Source organism: Balaenoptera ricei, chromosome 15 (genome assembly GCF_028023285.1).
Source record: "Balaenoptera ricei isolate mBalRic1 chromosome 15, mBalRic1.hap2, whole genome shotgun sequence".
Taxonomy (NCBI): domain Eukaryota; kingdom Metazoa; phylum Chordata; class Mammalia; order Artiodactyla; family Balaenopteridae; genus Balaenoptera; species Balaenoptera ricei.
Genome location: NC_082653.1, coordinates 6,163,229 through 6,186,840, shown reverse-complemented (window position 1 = coordinate 6,186,840; position 23,612 = coordinate 6,163,229).

The following is a 23,612-nucleotide window of genomic DNA, read 5'->3' as shown; positions in this document are numbered from 1 at the left end:
TAATGTCCATGAGATGCCAGCTTAGGTGTGCTAGGAATATATATACACATACACATATATAAGACAGACTTTACAGATATATACATATAGTCATATATACAGTCATAAATATAGTCATATATATACAATCATATATATGACAGACATATATACATATATATACAGTTACATATATACAGTCATATAAACAGACATATCTAGTCTTATATATACAGTCATAGATGTATGACAGACTTATATATATATATAGTGTGTATATATATACATGTATCTATTTATATATTCATATATATATAATAGACTTCCTGCCTCTGAGCCATGGGCCATGTGGAGGAGGGGACGTTGCCATGGGAAGGGGAGGATGGGAGTGATCACATTGGCTTTGCTTTGGGCTCACTGTGCAAAAGGCACGGAGCTAAGCCTTTTGCACACATTTTCTTATTTAATGTCCCCCTGCCTTAAAACTTAGGAGACAGAACTCTCACCCCTGCACTAGGCTGGAAGCTCCTGGGCACAGAGGCATTTCCTGGACAGTTCACTGCCGTGCCTAGAACAGAACCCGGCATGTCATGGGCGCCCAGCACATGTCTGCAGGAATGAATTATACTGAATTAAGTATTTGTCGAATCAAGACATGTTTCCGCCCCCAAGTACACACGGCCAGGAAGTGGAGGAAAGTGAGCAAGGCCTCTGGATCTGCTCAGGCTCACTGTGGAGCCTCATACCCTCTTTCCCACGTGGGGCAGGCGGGAGGGCAGCCAGGCGGAGGGGGTAGAGCCCCTCCCTCATGGCTGGGGCGGTGGTGCAGTGGGTGCGGACACGTGGGGTTATGAGGGTTTACCTTTCAGCCAGTGGCTTAGAATTCCCAGGACGTGCAGAGACCTGGGCCCGGAGGAAGCGTGGGTGTCAGGAGAGGACCTTTGGCTTGGGAGGGGTCATTCTTTTGCAGTCTAGTCCTCGTGGAGCTGCAGGCACGGTGAGCCTCCCAGGCCCACAGATGAGTCAATACCTTTCTTTCTCTAAGGGGCTTATTCATTGGAGGGGGTGGACACCACACTGGACTATGTTTAATTTAAAAAATTTCTAGATTATAGAAAGAAATAAGTGTAGTAAAAAGTTTCCAACAGAACAAAAGGGAAATGTTTGCTGAAAAGTAAGTTTTGTTGTTCTCCCGGACCACCTTCCCTCTCCTGGGGGTGCTGTTACCTGGTAATGCTTTCCTTCCAGAAAGTCTGTGCAAATGTGTGGTATAGACCCTTTATACCCTTTATATCTTTGTACTTTATCCACTCTTGTGCACCTTATCTTTTTTCTTTCCTTAAAATAATAGCGCGTATAGCCCTCTGGCATCATTTTTCATAGAGGCATACTACTCCAGTGTGCACGTGTACCGTGATATGTTGAACATTTAACCTTGGTGCTGTTCTGTTTCCTTTGCTAACACAAATTATGCTGCAGAGAACCTACCTGAATACTCATCTTTCCAAACATGTGGAAGAACATACGTATATTCTATCATATATCCATATATAATATAGAAGTAGAGGGTCTTCCTTGGGGGTGCAGTGGTTAAGAATCCACCTGCCAATGCAGGGGACACGGGTTCGAGCCCTGGTCAGGGAAGATCCCACATGCTGCGGAGCGACAAAGCCCGTGCACCACAACTACTGAGCCTGTGCTCTAGAGCCTGCAAGCCACAACTACTGAGCCCGCGTGCCACAACTACTGAGCCCGCGTGCCACAACTACTGAAGCCCGCGCCTAGAGCCTGTGCTCCGCAACAAGAGAAGCCACCGCAATGAGGAGCCCATGCACTGCAACGAAGAGTAGCCCCTGCTCTCCACAACTAGAGAAAACCCGCGCACGGCAACGAAGACCCAACGCAGCCAAAAAAAAACCAACAAATAAATAAATAAATTTATAAAAAATATATATATATAGAAGTAGAATTCCTAGAATAAAGGGTATGATTTTTGAAATCTACTGTAGTTATTACCAAATTATCCTCCTAAAACATTGTATCAATGTTTATTATCACAAATCTGATGATTTTTTCCCCATATTTATAAACACTGTGTTATCATATACTTTTTATTTATTTATTTATCTATTTGTTTATTTGGCTGTGCCGGGTCTTAGTTACAGCACGCAGGATCTTTGTTGCCGCGTGTGGGATCTTCAGTTGCGGCATGCGGGATCTATTTCCCTGACCAGGGATTGAACCCGGGCCTCCTGCATTGGGAGCACAGAGTCTTGGCCACTGGGCCACCAGGGAAGTCCCTCAAACTTTTTGCTATCTGTAAATCTGATAGCTAAAAATGACATTTCCTTGTTTATATTGACATTCCTTTAATTACGTGGTTGAGCATTTTTTTTCACATATGTGTTTTTATTTTTATGTGAACTGCCTGTTCATATCCTTTGCTCTTTTTTTTTTTTCCTATTGCCTTGTCTTCTTAACATTGATTTGTAAGAGGTTTATATATATTAAAGAGATTAATGCTTTGTCTGTCATACCACTTTGGATTATACAAGTCTGGGTCAGGGTCTTAGTGTAGTGATAGACATAAGTCCAGAATAATACGGGAACAAAGACAAGGGTCCCATGATGTTGGGTGAGTTTGTATAAGTCAGGAGAGACTTTTGGGAGGAAATGATATAGAGATGAGTCTTTTTTTTTTTTTTTTTTTTTTTTTTGCTGCGCTGTGCAGCATGTTGGATCTTAGTTCTCTGACCAGGGATGGAACCCATGCCCCTTGCAGTGGAAGCGCGGAGTCTTAACTACTGGACTGCTAGGGAAATCCTGGAGATGAGTCTTAAAGGATGTGATGAAGGAAGAAGATGTATCAGAAGAGTAGATTACATGTGCAGAATGTCATGGCAGGAAATTATGTGTGTGTTGGTGGGAGGTTGGGGGAATTATAAATAACTCCGTCTTCTGAAAGTAGAGTGCTTGGAGGGGGTTTGTGTGTCGGTGAGAGATAGTATTGGAGTTATGGAGTTGGTTCACTTTCCTGTAGGCAGCAGGAAGACATAGAAGGGGTTCTAAGCAAATGATCAGATGATCAAATTTGTGTTTTAAGAACTCTACTTGGTGTTCTGTAGCATGGATTGTAGGAGAACAAGATTAGAGAAGGAAAACCAGTTAGGAGGCTATTGTAGCAATTTGGAAGAGGAGATAGTGGGCCAGGCTAGGGCAATGAGCATAGAAGAGGGAGACGTGGACACTCTTGAAAGCCGTTCATGTTTGGGAGGTAGGATTGGCAGAATGGGTGACTGAGTAGCTGTGGAAAATTGTGATTCATTTACAGTTCCTCTATAAGCAATGGGAGTCTAGAAGAGATGGATGTCGGTGGGGATGAGAAGAGGTGAGAATGGGGTGTGGTGAGTTGGGCAGAGGATGTTGTTGGATTCTATACACAGTCAGTGGACGTTCCAAAGATTGCTGACCCTCCATTAGACGTCATTTGGGGTGTCTGCCAAGCCCACACCCCCTTCTCTGAGCTTACCCTTCTCTCCACGGGTGTGGGCTCTTATTGCCAGGTGACCCTGCCTCTCCATGGCTACCTGGAGCAGTGCTTGGCTACCTGACCCAGAGGACACCAGTTGGAGCTTCTTTCCCTGAAATTTGGAATTTGAACTGGGAAAGATGCTGTGGGACCAGGGCTCACCTGACTTGTCCAGTGTGCTCTGGGGCCGTGTCTGCACCTTGCATGACTGCAGCAGGGGAAGCGGACTCTCAGAGAGGGGGTAAAGCAGCGTTCCTGGACAGAGGAGCAGGGATGTCCGGCTCAACGGGGCGGATGGAGCCCCCACGGTTGTCACCACTCCCTCCACAGAGCTCGCTAACAGGGCAGCACAGGAATGAAGAGGCATTCCCAGGACAGACCAGAGAGGAGAGCGCACGAGAGACCTCAAAGTGATTGGAGGCAGGAGAGCCGATGGACAGATGGCAACTGGCTTAGCATTCTAGAGAATTCCATGAAGTTCTAAGTCTGGGGCGGGGGGGAGAGTGAGCACATTCCTGCCAGAGAGCCCCAGGGATGGTAAAAGATGGGAGCTATCAGGGATTCCCTGGGGTGAGAAGGAAAAATGGAGGATTGGTGGAGAGACTTTACAAGGAGCAGTTAGACCTGAGATCTTCTCCATCACTTAGTGCAGTTGGGCATCCGCCCCGTCCCATCCCAGGAAAAGACGAGAGGTTTCCTTTGTTTAATTTAGTTTATTTATTATATTTTTGGCCGCTTTGCAGCGGCATGTGGGATTCCCCGACCAGGGATCGAACCCATGCCCCCTGCATTGGAAGGGTGGAGTCTTAACCACTGGACCGCCAGGGAAGTGCCAAGAGGTTTCCTTGAAGGTTGGCCCTAGAGGACCTAGACCCACAGATCCCAGCCTAACCAGGGCTGCAGGTCATGCACTGAAAACGGGGAGTTTGCAGGAATGTTTATTTATGGAGCAGTGAAGTGTTCAGTGTCTTCCCAACTCTGCTTCCAGAATCCTAGCAGCCAGGGGCTGATGTCCGGAGGGTTTTTCTCAGGTACGGTTGGTTGACAGATAAAATGCGGGTTGCCCAGTTATTGTACATTGAACTTCAGATAAGCGACAAACACTTGTTGAGTATAAGTGTGCCTCAAATATTGCAAATTTTTATTGGTAAAATTTGGCAGTGCTGTTCAGGAGAAACTAAGAGGCCAAGAGACAAGTCCTGGAGGTATCCTCCCCAGCGAAGTGACTTGGGACCTTGGACCCCTACTGGGGTACCTGTGGGTAGATACTCTGTCCCTGCCCAGCAACATTTGAATCTCACTCTTAAATGTGAATAAATAGCCAAGATCACCTGACATTAGAGGGAAGGTTCCCAGATGAAAGACAGTGATGAACACCAACAGGAAAAGGAATTCTGAGGATGTAGGGACACTTCAGAGAGCAGAGAACATCAGAGAAGCAGAGATAAGGGACGAGCCCCCAGGGTGACTCTTGCTGGCTTCCCAGTTTTCGGTTCCTATGGAGCCCCTGCCCTTCCCATCCCTGGCTTCTGTAGTCCTCTATCTGCCAAAGAGCCACCTGGACGCTTAACATGCTGTGAATTTGTCTCCTTCCTTTCTGACCAAAGGGTTCTTCTGTCCTGAGGAAAAATCACTCCTATCCAGGATGTGCCTGCCCTGGCCCCTCATCTTGCTGACCGCAGGCAGCTTGGAGGAAGAGGTCTCCCCTGGGTTAGCAGTCGACCCAGTGTCTCTGCCAAGTGACCCTGGTGGCTGCAGCCTCCCCGTGCCCCCAGGGAACCAGGGCCAAGTCCAAAAGGCTCCATCTGAGGCTGGCCCAGGTCTTGGCTGCCCTCTCCGCTTGCAGGGGATGGAGCCCATTGGCTCTGCTTCTCAAGTGGGAGCCGTGAGCCGACACTTGGTTTGTGCCCTCTCTCCTTCCCCGAACCAGGCAGAGCTCATGCTCCTTTACATCTTCTCTCCTCCCCTGTCCAAAAGCTCTGGGAGGGCCAAGGTCTTTTTCTTTTTTCTTTTTTAATAAAGACTTTATTTTTTAAATAAATTTATTTATTTTTGGCTGCGTTGGGTCTTCGTTGCTGCGTGCGGGTTTTCTCTAGTTGCGGCGGGCAGGGGCTACTCTTCGTTGCAGCGCATGGGCTTCTCATTGCGGTGGCTTCTCTTCTTGCAGAGCACGGGCTCTAGGCGCACAGGCTTCAGTAGTTGTGGCACACGGGCTTAGTTGCTCTGCGGCATGTGGGATCTTCGGGGGAAGCCCCCGAATATAACATTTTTTAAGCATCTGAACAGCAGTTGTGAACATTCGCTCAATTCAGTTGCTCCACGTTTATGAAGCATTTCCTCTCTGCCTGTGGGATTTAGTCCTTTCTTTTTTGTAACTTAGCATAGATTTATTTTCTGGGTTCCAATGGCTAATATTGATCGTTTCATTAATAGATAAAAAAGAATGAGGTCATATTGGTAACACAGACATTTGAAATATGGGTTTGAAGATCAGGTGATCAGCAAATCATCATAAAGTTGATGTTGTTTGTCATCAACACCAGGGCATTTTAAAATTTAATCAATTAATTAATTAATTTTTGGCTGTGTTGGGTCTTTGTTGCTGCTTGGGGGCTTTCTCTAGTTGCGGCGAGCGGGGGCTACTCTTCGTTGCGGTGCGCAGGCTTCTCATTGCGGTGGCTTCTCGTTGCGGAGCACGGGCTCTCGGCGAGTAGGCTTCAGTAGTTGTGGCTCGTGGGCTCTAGAGCGCAGGCTCAGTAGTTGTGGTGCATGGGTTTAGTTGCTCCGCGTCATGTGGGATCTTCCCGGACCAGGGCTGGAACCTATGTCCCCTGCATTGGCAGGTGGATTCTTAACCACTGTGCCACCAGGGAAGTCCCTCTGCATTTGTTTTCATGGTGAGAACAAGAGAGGAAATCTGATTCACACAATGAGTGACAGGGTTTTTTTTTTGTTGCGGTTGTTTCATTTTGTTTGTTTATTTTTAGCTTGCTTTCCAACAGTAGTTCTCAACCTTGACTCACCGAGGGCAGGGGTTGGCAAACTACAAAATCCAGCTGCAGCCTGCTTTTGTAAATAAAGTTTTATTGGAACACAGCCACAGCACATTGTCTACGCTGCTTCAGCGCGCTGCCTGTGCAGAGCTGAGTAGCTGCAGTAGAGGCAGTATTTGGCCCTGTATAGAGAAAGTTTGCTGACCCCTGACCTGAGGAACGTAAGCCCCAGTGTCCCTCTCCCCAGAGACTGACTTAATTGCCCTGGGTCAGGGTTGAGTGGGGTAGCCTGAGCACTGGGAGTCTTAAAAGTGCCTTAGAAGAACCTCCTGTGCAGTCAACACTGGGGAGAAGATGAGGCCCGAGCGATGAGGCAGGGGCAGCCTATGTCGAGGGCGCGGAAGAGGATTCCAGGCAGAGGGACGAGTACGAGTGAGGACCCAGCCAGGGAGACCGCATGGGGGTTAACGGCACCCAGGCGGCTGGGGCGTGGTGAGCTCAGGGAGGTTCAAGAGGAAGCTGGCCGGGGGTGCGGGGTGGCGGGTGGGGAAGGGAGGGCTGGGGTGGAGCTCTGTGTGGGCCCCAGGCTTGGGATTGAGCTGGTGAGTCCAAATTCCAGGAAGACAAACGGCTCTTCTGCCGAAGTGTCAGGCTGCCCCGCCCTCCAGGACACCCCGTTGCTTCCTCCAGCAGCCGTGCTGTTCCCACCCCTGGCGGGGGACGCAGGCGCGGGCCACTTGCCAGAATGCTGCAGGGGAGGCATCAGGCCCCGGTGGGCATCAGGCCCAGGCAACGGAATGGCAGGTGGGGAGGTCTGGAGCCCATCAGCCTCAGCTTCAGGTCCCAGCCCTGCACTCACTACCTGCCTTCGGTTGGGTCCTTGGGAAACAAACTTTAAACCAGAGATCTGTGTGCGGGACATTTAGTGGGGTGTGTTCTCAGGAGCCACACCTGTGCGGGAGAGTGGGTAGCTTAGCTGGGCAGAGGGGGGCGGGCGTCTCAGCCCATCCCCTGGGGGAGCTCTTGAGCGGGGTGGGCCTTTCACAGAGGTCCCCAGGCAAGGCAAAGACTGTATCCACCAGTCGGTCACTGGATGCGAACTGCTGTCCAGGGAGGGGCCGCGGGCTTGGGTGAAGCAGGTCTCTGAGGCCGAGGGCGATTACCAGGGAGGAGCTCTCTGTGAGCTGTCGGTGCCCCCACTCCCAGTCTTGATCTCAGAGGGTGAGTCTGAAACCGTAGCATCTACTGCAGCTACTGTGTGACATCAAGCACGCTGCCTAACCTCTCTGAGCTTCCGCTGTACAAAATGGAGCCGATGGGCTGTTGGGAGGACTGGAGATATTGTATCCAAAGCCCCTGGCCCCAGTCCTGCGCTCTCAGAGGTGCCGGGAAATGTTTGTATAGTTGAAAGGATGGGTGATGAATGTGTTGCTTTGTTATCTGAATGAGCCCTAAAACTCCCTTTCTGGGGGAAAGACCCTGGGGACATAAGCCAGGAGACAGTGGTCTGTCCCACAACTAACTGGTGGTGTGACCACAGGCTGCTGCTCAGTTAAACTCTTCTGGACCTTAAGTTTTTATCTTGCAAATGGAGATACTAACAGGCATAAGCTTTCCTTGGAGTGCTGCGGAGGGAATAGAGGCCAGGAGGTGGGGAAGTGAAAGCTCTGAAAGGAAAGAGAGGCATCAGTCTCCACTGGGGGTGGGTGTGGCCGCAGGTGGCTGCGCGGGAAGGGTCCTGGGTGAGCTGGAGCTCTTGTCTGGCTTTGGGTGCAACCTCGCACCCACATATGCACACATGTGGGCACGTACATGTATGTATTTCCTTAACATGCATTTGCATGGACACACACTCCCCATATGGGCAGGGGCAGCTGTGTGTGAATGCATGCACATGTACGTGCTTGCACATGCACCCTGCACACCATGCATCCCTGAGTGTTTGCATCCCCTCACATGCTCACATCAGAGCAAGAAGAGATTAGGAGTGGAGTCCTCTGAGGGCCTCGCTCTGCTCTCAGCTGATGACCCCATTTTGAGGGCAGAGGAACAGCGTTGCCAAGAAGCAGCTCAGATGGGGGCCATGTGCGTGAGGTCAGGCAGGCAAGGCCGTCTGTCTGACCCTGTCCCAGGTGCCAGGCTGGGCCAGGCCACATGCTGGGCTGAAGAGTCCAAGCCAATGTTAATGGGCTCCTCTGGGACTAGGGCTGGTCTGCTAAGAGAACGACTGCCAGCAAACCCAGCTTTTCATTTAGTGATTTGTCCCAGAAAACTCCAAAATGCACCCGAGTTAATGGTGTTGAGCGCTGATCCAGTGGCATTGAGGGTGATTTCTATCTTCATCCTTTGTTTTCTCTCATTTTTCTACGGTCTGTATGCATTAGCTTGAATAGTAATCGGGATCATAAATGCAATTGGTTGAAGACATTTGTTGATGATGTTTGTCCAGCATCCCTTGCCCCCAGGCCCTCACATGCCCTCCTGTGTTCCTTGTGGCTTGGGTGGAGCTGACAATCATGGAAGCTTGGACCCAAGGCTATGGGGTGGGCATGAGGGCCAGGCCTGGAGAATCAGAGCTCCCCATTTCCAAGTCCCCAGGGATTGTAACATGACCCATGCCGGGCCAATCAGAAGCCTTCCTTGTCATTTTATACACAGACATGGAGGAGATCAGCTCTCCCTTGCCTCTGGGATGTTAGAGCTGTCTCTGGCCACGCTCCCTCTTCTTCCACCACGTGGAAGAAACCCCTCTGCAGTGGGCGAGGCTCAGACCTAGAGAAGCTAGCCATAGAAAAGGAATTCCTTTGATTGTAAGACATACAATTCATTATTCTATGTACAACTAAGAAAAACAGACTGCCAGTTAAGCTACGACATGCCTTTGGCTATAAGTCACATTCTGATTTCAGAGATATTAATGTGTGAAAAGATGTGTACTGAAGAATCAATGAAATGTGGATGGATGAATGGATGAAGAGAGAGATACAGCAAGAGGGTATAAGTAAGAGAGAGTCCATGTGAGAGCAAGTGTGTGTGTGTGTGTGTGTGTGTGTGTGTGTGTGTGTGTGCAGGGAGGAATTCCTGAAAGCATCTTTGAGCACCTGGATTTAGCCATTCCTAAAGCTGACATTGCTTTTATTTATGTATTAAAAATATTTATTTATTTATTTATTTACTTGACCGCTCCGGGTCTTAGTTGCGGCACGTGGGATCTTCTTTGCCGCATGCGGGATCTTCACTGCCGCATGCGGGGTCTAGTTCCCTGACCAGGGATCAAACCCAGGCCCCCTGCATCGGCAGTGTGGAATCTTAGCCACCAGACCACCAGGGAAGTCCCGACACTGCTTTTATACGGGCCAATAAATTTCCACTGTTTCTTAGACACACATGAGTCAGGTTTCTGTGACTCACAGTGGAAGGAGACTGGCCTGATTCTTTTACATCTGATCCCTTTTATTGCCCAGATGCAGGTAATAGAAAAGGTTTTTCTTCTCTGTCATCTCCTCGTGGCTGAAGACCTGTAGTCTACTTCACTGTAAAGACCCGTAGTGGCTGCTATGGACTGAGCCTGACCCAGCACGCAGCAGATACCTGTGGAACTGAGGTAAGATCACTGTTGACACTCCTTGGTTGCAAGTATCAGAAACCTTAGTTCAAAGTAGCTTTGGCAAAAAGTGCAACTTATTGGCTTGGGTATGTGAAAAGTCCGAGAGTACACAAGCTGACCTAGGGGCTCACATGACTTTTTCAGGTGTGGTCTTGACCTTTCTGTTGGCTTCACTCTCAGACTGGCTGTCCTTGTGAGGGGACCCCTGGTCAGATGAAGACCTTCCAAGTTAGCAGTCTCAGTGGAAAGAGATTTTCTTCCTCTACAAAATTCTGAGTGCCTAGGATTGAGCATCAGTGGGCGACTGGGCAGGTGCCTAGGGAACCAGTCCCTAGGGCTTCCCTGGACCGGACTGGAACATGCTGTTTGGCCACATGAAATCATGTGACCTGGACTGGGCGGGGCGTCGTGTCAACTGCGGAAGATAATTTGGACTGAAAGTGATGGAGAGGTGGCTTCCCAAATGAAAATGGGTGCTGTTACCAGAAAAAAGAGGATGGGGTCCCCAACAATTCTACCCCTTTCTTCTGGGTTAACACTACCCCAGGGAAGGCCCCCAAATCCTGGCAACCTGGTTGTCGGGATCTGACCTCTCCCAGAGAAGCTCCTCCTGCAGGGTGCCATCCAGGGGCCTCCCAGCATTTGGTAGGTGCTGGGCCCGCCTTTCCTTCTGCAGAAATGCAACAAAGGAGGCCAGGAAGGGGCATCCCTTGGGGGGCTGGAAGCCGGCCTGCTACAAGGAACCAGGAGCTCCTTCTGGGGGCCATTACATGATTTCCCTCTTCTGTGCCTACAAAAAATGTGGTCTTAATACAGCATGTTTAACAACACAGGCAGGATTAAAGGGCAGCCGTAATTGACCAAGGGGTGGGTTTCCACCTGTTTACTCTCCAGAATAATTCCATGCGGCAGGCATGATTAGTTGTGTCCTTCTCATGTAATTTGCGGGGGAGAAGCATGATGTCTGAACAGTTTGTGGCTGGGAGGCGTGATGCTTCACAGGAACCAGCCCCTTAGGTCCACAGGAAGGATGGAGCAAGTATCTCTGAGCTGCGGCTGGACCAGATGGAATCCTGTTCCCGCGCAGGTCAGGCGGGAGCAGCTGCATGTCTGAAGAAGCAGCATAGGGTTCCAGAGCCCAAGTCCACCACTTTCCGGCTGCGTGATCTTAGGTGAATGAATTTCCCTCCCTGGCACTCACTTTATTCATCTGTAAAATGGGGCTTTCGTGGGATTGAGCGCGGTGATGCTCATAAAGTGCTTGGCGTGGTGTCTAGCAAACAGTAGGTGTTCGATGAAGAGGGAGCTGCTGTGCTTGCTGCTGTTGTTGTTATTATTAGACTGTTCCCTTCTCCACACTGCTGCCGGAGGAAGTTTCCAGAATGCAACTCTGGTCACATGACCCTCCACTCTCTGCTTGTAACCCCCAAAGGTCTTTTTCTCTTAGAGCTGGGTTTCTCAACCTCAGCACTATTGACGTTTTGGGCCTGATAATTCTCTCTTGTAGGGCATCCTGGGCACTGTAGGATGTTTACCAAGCTGACCTCTACCCACTAGATACCAGTAGCACTCTGCCCACCCCCGTCAAGATGGGACAACCAAAAATGTTGGCAGATATCGCCAAATGGTCCCTAGAACGGTCGCCCTTCCTCCACACTACCCTCTTCCCAGTTGAGAACCACTGCCTTAAATCAAACCCAGAGCATTGTCACGGCCTCCCAGGCCAGTGCGGTCCAGTGGCCTGGCTCTCACAGACCCCTTGGGTTTCGCCCAGCCCTGGGGTTCCCCTTGTTCTCCCTGCTTCAGCCGCTCTGGTCTCTCTGCCACAGAGACTTTGGATCTGCTGTTCCTCTGGGAAGGGCCTATTCCAGACTCCCATTCCTCTTTGCCCCTAACTCATCCTTCAGACCTCAGCTCGGTTGCAACTGTCTCAAGAAATTCTGATTTGCCCAAATGGGTCGAATCCCCTTAAATCTCGGTTTTCACTGTAGCATCTCCTTTTGCAGCACTTGTAACGGTTGTAGTCTTAAGTTTGTGTGTGTGATTCTTTCCTTAAAATGCAACTTTACAAAGGAGCATAAATTCCCTACAAGCGGGGAATGAGTCTCGTGTGTCCCAGTGGTTAGCACCAGGTAGAGTGTTGCTGAATGTTTGTTGGATGAATGAATGAATTCTGAGCAGTTTCATCCCACAGGCTGGTGCCTGGCCATCTCCCAGCCAATGCCCTGGATCTCCTTGCAGAGAAAGATAAGTTCCCTGTGTTGGATGGAGCCTGGGGGAATGACAAACAATGTTTTTATCTTGTTTTGTTTTTACACTTTTTATTGGGATATAACACACATAAAATAAAATGCACTGATCTTAAGTATACAGCTTGATGAATTTTTTAATTCTTTTTTTTTTTCAATTTTTTTTTTTTTAATTCCATTTTTTGGCCAAGCCGCGCGGCATGCAGGATCTTAGTTCCCTGACCAGGGATCAAACCCACACCCCCCTGCATTGGAAGTGCAGAGTCTTAACCACTGGATCTCCAGGGAAGTCCCACAGCTTGCTGAATTTTTACAAAGATAATCCTTTGTGTAGCCAACACCCAGATCAAGACATAGAACATTGCCAGCACCCCCAGAAGGCTCCTTCCTCTCCCTCCTATTCAACACCCCACCCAAAGGTGACCACTGATCTCATCTCTGTCATCATAGATGAACTTTGCTGGCTGTGGATGTTGTATTAGTCTGACTTCTCCAGAGAAACAGAACCAATAGTACACTTAAATATATATAGAAAGATTTATTTTAGGGCAATAGCTTGTGCAGTTATGGAGGGTGGCTGGCAGGCTGGAGACCAGCGAAGAGCCGATGTTGTAGTTCACGTGTGAAGGTCGTCTGTTGGCAGAGTTCCTTCTCACTCTGCGAGGTCTTCGGGCCTTCAACTGATGAGGTTAGCCCCGCCACCTTAGAGAAGGCAATCTGCTTTACTCAAAATCCATCGATGTTAATATCATCACTGTCACAGAAACATCCAGAATAATGTTTGGTCCCATATCTGGGCACCGTGGCTCACCTAAGTTGACACATAAAATTAACTGTCACAGACACCATAGAAATGTCCTCTTTTGTGTCTGGCTTCTTTTGTCCAGCATTGTTACGTCCACGTTCATCCATGTGGTTCGGTAGCAGTAGTTCATTCTTCTTTGCTGTGTAATACTGCACTGTATTGATATACTACTGTTCATTTTTACTGTTGATGGACATTTGGGTTGCTTCCAGTTTGGGGCTATTACGAATAAAACTGCCGTTAATATATTTGTATTTACTGTTTGGTGGACATAAACGCTCATTTCTGGAATTGTGGGGTTGCTGGGTTACAGGGTATATGTTCTACTTAATGGATACTGACAGACAGATTGCCACAGTGGATACATCAGTTTACCTTCCCACCAGGAGGGTATGAGCGTTCTAGTTCCTTCACATCCTCCCGTGCGCCGCACGTTGTCTATCTTTTCGATTTCAGCCATTCTGGTCCATGTGGATTGGCATCTCATTGTGGTTTTAATTAAGTCTCTTTTTAAAAAAAAAATTCTCTGTTGGATGAGACCAAAAACAGACTCCCACACAACTTGAGAAGTGTTTTTTTTGTTTTTTTGTTTTTTTAAAAATTAATACGATCCTGTGCATCAGTTTGCAGAGGGAAGGAAACCGGCATTTGCCTTGCACCTACTCCCTGTCAGGCACTGTGCTAAGGGATTTACAGATTTCATCTCATGTCATCCTCAAGACAACTCCTACGAGATGTGGACAACCCTGGGGATAGAATGGGGACAGGCAGCACTCCCATCCCCAGAGACCTGAGCGTGCAAACGAGGCAGGTTCGCACTTCCTGGGGAACGGATTCCGCAGTTGCTTCTGTGACAGGCACGGTGTGAATGTGACAGATATTCCCGCAGAGAGAAAACTGCTTTTGATGAGAGCCACGGCAGGAATCAGCTGGGTCTCAAGCACACATGTTGTATTTCCCGTTGGTCTCTGCGTCAGGACCACAGGTTGCAGGTATGGGGAGCAGAGGCTGCCTGTGGTTTCCACGAAGACCTGTGTCCTGGTGGATGGATGCTGCATCAGCCCCGTGGGCTCTGGGCCTCCTGGACTTCTGAATTGCATAGACCAGTACCGTTTTCTCACTGGTCTTTGGTAAAGGTTATTGTTGCTGTGTGAAGGCATTTTTGAGTCCATTACCATTGTCTCTTCTTCAAGAGAACATTTGAGCACTAGAAAGCAGGTAGACAATCAGAATAGAAGTGAATCCCCAGGGTTAAGTACATCTTATCTATTGAAAAAGTCAACATCTTGCCCTTATTTTTCTCATTGTGCTGTGCTAGTGGAGAATTCACCACAGAATGGATTTTGCGAACCACTGGGGTGACAGAAAAGTACAGACTTTGGTGCTAAACCTTGGTTTGGAAACTAAGCCTGGTACTTAGGGCTGTGTGACATTGGCAGTGTCACTCATCTTTCTGCAGTCCAGTTCCAAAGGCTCAGAATGTTATCTGCAGAAAACACCTGGTACAGTGCCCAGACCACAGTGCCCAGACCCCCTAATGGGGGTCCAATAAGTGTTACTTGAATGAATTTCTGATATATTTCAGGATCTGCAGTCCCTTATCCACAAGGGCAAAACCTTAAACCACTGTGAAAATAGAAAGTGCTTTTCTTATGTTTGGTGCAAATTCGTATGGCAGCAAAACCCTGACATGAGGCTATTTTACAGTCTTTATGGATCCCAATTGGCATGAATATTCCTATGTTCTTCTCTAGAAATGTCATATTTGATACTGAGATGTCTCCCCATTGTATAGCATATGCAATGTATTACCTTTCTACAATCTGGATCATCCTAAATTCTGATGTACATTTGGGTTCCAAATGTTAGAATCTAAATTGAGATTTACTTAGAAAAAAATTTAAAAAGGTATGTAATCATCGCATGAACCTAAAAAAGCCAGGGATAGATAGCTCTGGCTTCAGGTGCAGCTGAATCCAGGGCCTCAAATGATGTCTGTCTCTATTTCTCTCTCATCACTCAGCTCTGAGCAGCTCTGCTTTTCTTTGAGTGTTAGCTCCATTCCCATTCTTGCCTCAGACAGATAGAAGGGATAGGGTGTTGTAATTGGCTTAGTTTGGGTCACACCTGCCACTCTGCTTTGGACAGGACGGATGATAGCGCCTCAGAGGAGTGTGGGGCAGACCTAAGCAGCAAATGCTCACCGCGTCAATTATGAACTAGTTCTGTGGCAATCCAATCCTTCGTTCGGCTTTCCCAGCTCCAGGGAAATCGCAGCCAAGCAAAGAGCACCCTGGAGGAGGCCGAGACTCTTGCTGTCTCTGCCCTTCTCATTCTGGCTCTGACTCTGCAGCGCAGTGAGTGACACGTCCGAGAGCCTCACGGTAGACTCACGTCTTGCTTCCCCAATCAGAGGGCCGGTCCTTTAAGCCTCTGGTGTTCCTGTGCCTCACGGTGATGGGAAGAGCCACAGCACATGCTGTTCCCTCTGCTGGAATGTTCTCACTGCCTGTCACCTGGTTAGAGCCAGTTCACTTGTGATTCTCAGCTTAAAGGACACACCTTCAGAAAAGACTTCTCTGACCCTCTGAGGTTCAATCCCTGACCGTCTTTTTTTCACAGCATCAATTTCACTTTGTAATTATATATTAACTGGGCCTTTATTTGTGTAACAGCCATCTCCCTCCCCTCTTAGACTGGCATGGCTTGATGGTCGGGCCGTGTCTGTCTCACTCACCACCGTACCTCCTCAGTGTTGGACATGCAGGGGGTATATTTCACAAGTGATAACTCCCCCAGTTGGGCCAGATTCCTAGTTCCCAGCAGCCTCAGAAGCTCTCATCTAGCTCTAGACACCCTCTCCCCCTGCTTGCCTCAGCTTAGCTGGGGTGTGGTACCACTTGGATGTCACCGCGCTGGCAGCTTCCTGGCAGACGAGCCCCGTGTATGTCTCTGGGCTTTTCCTGACATTCTCCAAGGAAGGCTGCCTCAATCCCAGGCTGCTGGGCAGTACTTTCCCATGAAGTGCCACACGGGAGTGTGTAATGGACTCACTTTGCCATGTCTTCCCTGAACTGCACTGCCCTCCTTCTGGGAAACTGATCTATGTGATTCTGATAGCAATGGCCAGTCACAGTGTTCTCTCCTGGAGTCTAGGTGTGGTCAGGTGACTGAGCACCAGGGTGGTGGGTCCAGGCACGTGACACAAGCTAAGCCAATCGGAGTCCTTCCCTGAGATTTCTCTAATTCCTGCTCATGATGTCAGATGACTGTGAGGCTGGGGCCAGTTCCAGCCCCAGAGAACAGCTGCTCTGAGAGAACAAAGTTGGCTCACCAAGAGAAGCAAAGACCATAGAATAGAAGGCCCTTAGAATAGCAATGGCCCCTTTATTGGACATCCCCTATGTGGCAGGCACCCCGCACGCGTTTTCCCTGAAGCATCGCCAGCATTATAATGGGAGAAGGAAAATGGGGTGATGAGGCTCTTGGAGGCTCAGGCATTTGCCTAAGATTTCAACAAGGTGGAGCCCAGTAGGGTTTGCCAGAAAGCCCTGCGGTCTCTGCACTGGCCTGTGGGATGCACACCTGCCCCCCTTCAGGGGAGTCCCCTGCCTTGGAGCTGGTCTTGCCTCAGGAGAACCAACCCTTTGTGTACCTCTGTCATTCCAGTGGGTGAGGACGGGGTGAGCAGAGGGCCCCATGCCAAGGCCTGGGATGCTTTCCTTCTTTCCCTCCCCCGCCCTCCTCCCTCAGGGCAGATGCTTTGGGGACCACAATGGAAGCGACTCTTAGGAATACCTGTGAAACAAAGGGCTTCCTTCATGAAAGAGAAAGTCCCTTTGCCCAACACCAAGCAGAATGTGCCAGTTAAACAAACAGCTGCAAAGCACACCCATCCAAGGAAGCAGTTGGAAAAAAAGCCTGCATCTCTCACTTGGGTAGCCATGTCCCTGGGAGGGAGGCTGGGGCAGAGGCACAGGCCTCCAGCAGCCAGAGGAATCACTGGTATGTCTTAGAGTTGGAGCAGCCCAGCTCCTGGCTCCATCAGCCAGAACAAAGAGCTGAATGCACTCCTGAGCGGGGCTCCCCGACCCCGGAGCAGGGCTGGGGGGCTCTCCTGAGGACAGGAAGGCCCCCTGCGCCAGATTGTCAGCAACATCAGGATGTGAAGAAAGCCCAGCTTACCGCATCCCCTTGGCAAACTGTGACAAGCAACGCACCAGCTTTCAACACCACCCTTGTTCTCCATCAATGGGTTCCATTGTAGGCACACATTCCCTGGCTCTGGGAGTTGGTTCTGTGCCCTGGCCAGAGTCTCAAACCAGGGGACCTGGGCTCATCTACTCCCTTCCTCTGCGTTGGGAAGCATCCCCAAAGTCTTGCCCAAGAGCCGCACTGGGGAAGTTTCCTTTTGCTCCCATCAGTGGAGGGGCAGAGAGCTGGAGGACATGCCCGGCCATCCTCCCTCCAGGCACTTGAGCCGTTGAGTCTCCGCTTTGCCCCTCTCTCATTGCTTTTCGCTCGATGTTCCCCGTTCAAGTCCAGAACAGAGGTCGGCAGACTACCACCTGGAGGCCAAATCTGGCCCACCTCTTGTTTTTCTAAATACAGTTTTATTGGAATAGCGATGCCCGTTCATTTACATAGTGTTTGTGGCTGCTTCTGTCCTATGAGGGCAGAGTTGAGTAGTGGCAACAGAGATTGTATGGCCCACAAAGCCTATCATTTTTACTACCTGGTCCTTTAAAGAAAAACTTTGCCCGCTCATCTAGATCAGAGCGGAGTGTTAGAGAATTTAAGGTTTGGCATTTTCAGTCTCTAGCTCAATTAACTGGTTCATTCATTTGACAGCTACTACCTGAGCATCTTCTATGCACCAAGCTCTGAGCAGGTTGCTAAGGATACACGAGGGATAAAGCGGACGCACTGCTAGCCCTCAAGGGGAGTGGAAGAGATGGTTACCATGCAAGCAGTTCACACAAACTTAGTTACAACTGTGCTGCGCGTTAGAAAGGAAAGGGTGGTGTGCTATGTGGACCCAACCCCGGGGTCAAGGACAGCTCCCTGGTGGGAATAATTTGTCAGCTGAGACTAGGATGAGTGGGAGGTAACCAGACCAACGGTTCAGGGGAGAGAGAGAACAGAGAATCCTCTAGACAGAGGGCCCAGCCTGGGCAAGGCAGGACAGAGCACGGCCCCAGCCAGGAACGGAGTGAGGTCCTAGGAGGAGACATGAGAGACGGGCTTCATGGGATGGCGTGGCTGTCTCCTGGGCCACCGGTCCACCATGACTGGTCCAGTGAGAGGCTGGGACAGTGTCCCTCCTTCTTTAAGACAGTAGGGTTTCCCTTTTCCCTTGTACAAAGCTCAGTCTAAGTCATATTAACAGCTTCTTCTAAAATGGTGTCTAATGGTAGCCACTAGCCATGTGTGGCAATGTAAATCTCAATTTAAATTAATCAAAATATGATGTAAAATGTTCAGATCCTCAGTCACACAAGCCATACTGCAAGTGCTTGAGAGCCTCGTGTGCAGATACAGAACATTTCCACCATCAAAGAGAGTTCCCCTGGGCAACATTGGCCTCAATGAAGACTCTGGCCCAATCCTCTATAAGAAGTCACCACGGGAGGACTTGTCTTTCAACTGGAAAAGTAAGGAGTCTGGACTTTGGGATTCAGGCTCTTCCATTCACAAGCTATGTGATCTTGGGCAGATTATTTAATTTCTCTGAGCGTCAATTTTGTCATCTGCAGGATAGGCCCAGAACAGCGTTTGGCATACTGTTGCTGCTCCCTCTAAATGGCAACTGCAATGCTTTCAACTTTTGCAGTAGAGTGAAAACAATTAAAAACCTTCATGGTGGGACTTCCCTGGTGGTGCAGTGGTTTAGAATCTGCCTGCCAATGCAGGGGACACGGATTCGAGCCCTGGTCCGGGAAGATCCCACATGCCGTAGAGCACCTAAGCCCATGTGCCACAACTACTGAGCCCGCATGCCTAGAGTCGTGCTCTGCGACAAGAGAAGCCAGCGTAATGAGAAGCCTGCGCACCGCAATGAAGAGTAGCCCCTGGTCAGCACAACTAGAGAAAGCCCGTGCACAACAACGAAGACCCAACACAGGCAAAAAAACAAACAAATAAATAAATAAATTTACGTATATTAAAAAAAAAGACCATCATGGTGGCCCGAGTATCACTATTAGGGAGGAAACTGTCTTGGTTTGTGAAAAGTGCTAAGTTGCTGTGAGGCTAGGCCTGAGGGTGGGTTGTGTCTGCGTTGCAGGCAGCAGGAATCTGTGCGGGAGAGCAGGGAGGAGGCAGAGAATTTGCACGGGCTGAGAATTACACGTGATGGAGCTGATAGGTGACGAACCCTAGTGGCTGGTGTGGCTGAACGTCTTCCTAGAACAAGGATGTCTGAAGATCAATTAGAAACTCTTTGCAGGCTGAGCTGTAGGCCCTGAGCCCACCCCGTCCCAGCCAACGCCGTTCCCTGTGAATGACTCGGGAGACTGGAGAAGGGGGTAGCGTGTGCAAAGAGATGCTTTCCCCATCTGGCTCTTCATGGTGTGGAAGAGGGAAAGCACAGGAGGCGGCAGGAGGTCCGTCTGCCATGTTAACTCAGTGAAGAGGACTCAGCATCTGAGGGGCCCGTGAGAAGCTCAGATGAACTGGAATTCACAGAAGTCTTGGGAGGGCTTTGGACTCTCATGGGACAGGGAATGAGAGGACCAGGGTCATCTCAAGGCCCAGGAGGCCTCGGTGGACATCTGGGTGGCCCTAAACTCTGAACTCTGAGGACGGGGTCCAAGCCTCCCTCTCAGTGCACAGTGCAAAGCCCTGTGTTCTGGATATGTGGGCAGGGCGCTGATAATATCCATTGGCTTGAACTGGAGGTTAGTTCTTTTTTCATTCATGTATTCATTCATTCATATGAATAAGTGGGCAGGGCTACTGTGGCTGTATATGTCCAAAAACCCAATGCAAACTAATTTAAAGGAAAAAAATGAACAATTTATGTAACAACAGTAATCCATGGGGGTGAATCAAATCTGGCTTTATGGAAAGCTGGATCTGGGGCTCTAAGAATAGAAAAAGGACCGAGTTCTCCCTTCCTTTCATCGGTCCCTCTTTTCAGTCTAATAAGATGGCTGCCAGCAGCTTCAGGGCAATGTGAGCTTCCTTATTCCAGAACGAGGGGAACAAGGAGTTTCCCAGAAGCCCCAGTGACAGTGTCTTTGTGAGTCACTGGCTCTGATGGGGTCACGCACTTCTCCCTGAACCCGTGGAATGGGATGGTCTGATTGGCTTGGGCTCTCACAGCTTCCCCACAGGCTGAGCCAGAGAAATTATGGAATAAAGTAAATCAGGGGAACCAAGGACCGTAGACAGAGGTGAGCAGGTGCTGGGCGTGGAAGAAGAGCTGTCCACCATGATCAGTTCGCACAACACCCTTGGGCTGCTCTGGGTGCAGCAGAGGGCGAGCTGGACCCTGCGCCCTCACGGAGCTTATGTTCTAGAGAGGACGTTGACCCTTATCCCAGTGGCCCTTCACCTCCCCTCCCTTCTGGCCCGTGTCCAGCCCAGAGAGAGGAGTGAAATTACCTGTCCTTTGTTATTGGGACACTTCCTGAGAGCAACAAAGGGCCTTTCACAGGGAGAACATGAAGCAAGTAGATGCAGGACGACCTGGAAGTCACAGAATTTGGTTGTTGAGGTGCCAGATGAAAAATACCCAACAGGTCATGTTCAGAATTTGGAGCTAAAACAGACACGCTCTTAAAGAAAAAAAATCCATATATGGCCAGCATGGCAGGTACACCTTTTGGAGTGAAGGACACTGGGCTGGATACTCAGAAACTGAAAACCCATGGAAGGTTCTGCAAGGTCAGCGCTCGGTGGGAGCCAAGTTCTCTTCCAGGCTTCACCCCCACTCTGGCTGGAGGCACCCCACGGGGAACCAGGGGAAACTGAGGCCCCAGGTATTGGTTCTCAGGCCCACCCCTCTCCCAGCCACCCAGACCACTTCCAGTGCAGAGTTCTAGGCAGAGGGAGCAGCAAGTGGCAAGAGCGTGGAGGAAAAGAGCATGGAAAAGCCAGGGGACAAAAAGCGGAAGGCTGGAGCGGAGAGAGAGGCCCGGTGGGAGATGCGCATGGGTGTGGGCTCGGCCAAATCTTCGAGGGGTTTGGAAGCCAAGGAGATGAGCCTCATCATTATCCCGAGAGAGCCAGGCTGCCCTTGATGGGAGTGAAGTGAGGGCGGAGCAGGGGCGGGGAGGGGCTGTATGAGTTGTCCTGGGGCTGCTATAGTACTAATAATTAATAATAGTAATAATAAACAACTGTGTGGCTTAAAACAGGAGAAATGTACTCTTTTGGAATTCAGAAAGTTAGAAGTCTGAAATCAAGGTGTCAGTAGGGTCGTGCTCCCTCTGATGGGTCTAGGGAAAGATCCTTCCCGGCCTCTTCCAGCTTCTGGGGGTTCCCGCCGATTCTTGCTGTTCTTGGGTTTGCACCTGTATCACTCCGATCTCTGCCTCCGTCTTCACATGGCTCTCTTCTATGTGTGTCCCTGTGTGTACTCTCCTCTTATCAGCACCAGTCATTGGTCTTAGGGCCCACCCTAATCCAGTATGATCTCATTTTAACTAATGACACCTGCAAAGACCCTATTTCCAAAAAAGGTCGTATTTGAGGTTTCAGGTGGACTTGAGTCTGGGGGGACACTTCAGTTCATAATGGTGGTCTGATAGGATCTTCACGTGGCACAAGGGACTCCAGCAGCACGAGGAGTGGATTGAAGGAGGCCAGTGTGGAAGCAGGAGGCCAGCTTGGTGGGCAGGAGAGAGGTGGAGGGAACCTGGGCTAGGATGGGGTTGGTGGCGATGGGGGGAAGTGGATGGAGTCCAAGGATGCTTGGGAAGCAGAATCAACAGGACCTGGTGATGGACAGGATGTGGGCAGAGGGAAAGGGAGATCGTATGAATATGCCCCAGGTTTCCACGTGGCTGGTCTGTTTCATTGTCAGTGAACCCAATTTGGTGAGACATAGGGTAGGATACAAAATAGACATGCAGAAGGGAAAAAAGAAAAAAAAATTAAAAGAAAGAGAAGATGGCTTGGGCTTGTTCACACCCCATGAGATTTGCCCACAAGCTGCAGTTCTCTGGGGACACCTCACAACCTCCTGGCTCGGCGCGTGGGCACCACGTGGAAACGCTGATGGCCCAGCAGTGGAATAAATAACCCTCCCAGTGAGCTCATCCTAAATTAGGTCTCTCCTCCTTGCTCACTCCAGCCCCTGGACTGGGGAAATTGCTGGCAATGTGACGGAATGCAGCATCCTGTGGCCCTGGGGCTGGGACTGCCCAGTGCTAGGGGACAAGCAGCCCAGTGCTAGGGGACATGGCCTGACACAGGGGACAGGCGCAGGTGTTCAGAGTCCAGATCTCTGACTCAGAGTGCTGGGAAAGGCCCCAACCTGTTTTTCCATTGCAGTTCCTTCTGGGGGCTCCTGGTATCATAGAGATAAGGAACATGATCATTGGAGCCAGGCAGCCTGGGTTTGTCTGGAGTCTGGGTTAGTTCCCTGTGCTTGGGTTAGTAACAAACTAACGTGAACTTGGTGGCTTAAAAACAACAGAAATTTCTACTCTCACAGTCAGCAGGCCCGAGGTCTGAAGTCAGTGCCACAGGGCTGAAATCAAGGCGTGGGCAGGGACGTGCTCCCTCTAGAGGATCCTTCTTTGCCTCTTCGAGCTCCTGGTGGCTGCTGGTGATCCTTGACTTGTGGTCACATCGCTCCAATCTTCAAGGACAGCATCTTCAAGTTTCCCGCTGCTTCCCTCTTGTATATGTGCTGCCGAAGCGAGCACCCGCTGCTTCCCTCTTGTAGGGGTACATGTGATTGCATTTAGAGCCCGTTGGGTAATCCAGGATAATCTCCCCAACTCAAGATTCCTAATTTACCTTTTTTTTTTTTTGGCCATACCACGCGGCTTGTGGGATCTTAGTTCCCTGACCAGGAATCGAACACGTGCCCCCTGCAGTGGAAGCGTGGAGTCTTAACCACTGGACCACCAGGGAAGTCCCTCAAGATCCCTAATTTAATCACATCTTTTCCCATATAACGTCCAGGGATTAGGACCTGATATATTTGGTTGGGGGTGGAGGGTAGCTTTATTCTGCCTGCTACAAACTCCTTCACTTATAGTCTGCATGGCAAGTTACTTTTCTCTCTGTGCCTCCATTTCCTCATGTGTAAATAGCAGAGACTCTGCTTTTAATGAAAGAACCCCCAAACTTTAGGTGGCCACAAAGTCATTGGAATAAAGACCGCATTTCCCAGGGTCCCTTGCAGCTTGACGAGACCATGTGCCTAGGCTCTAGCCAGTGGGATGTGTGTAATATTTGGGCAGTGTCCTTCCCCTCCTCTTTCTTCATGCTT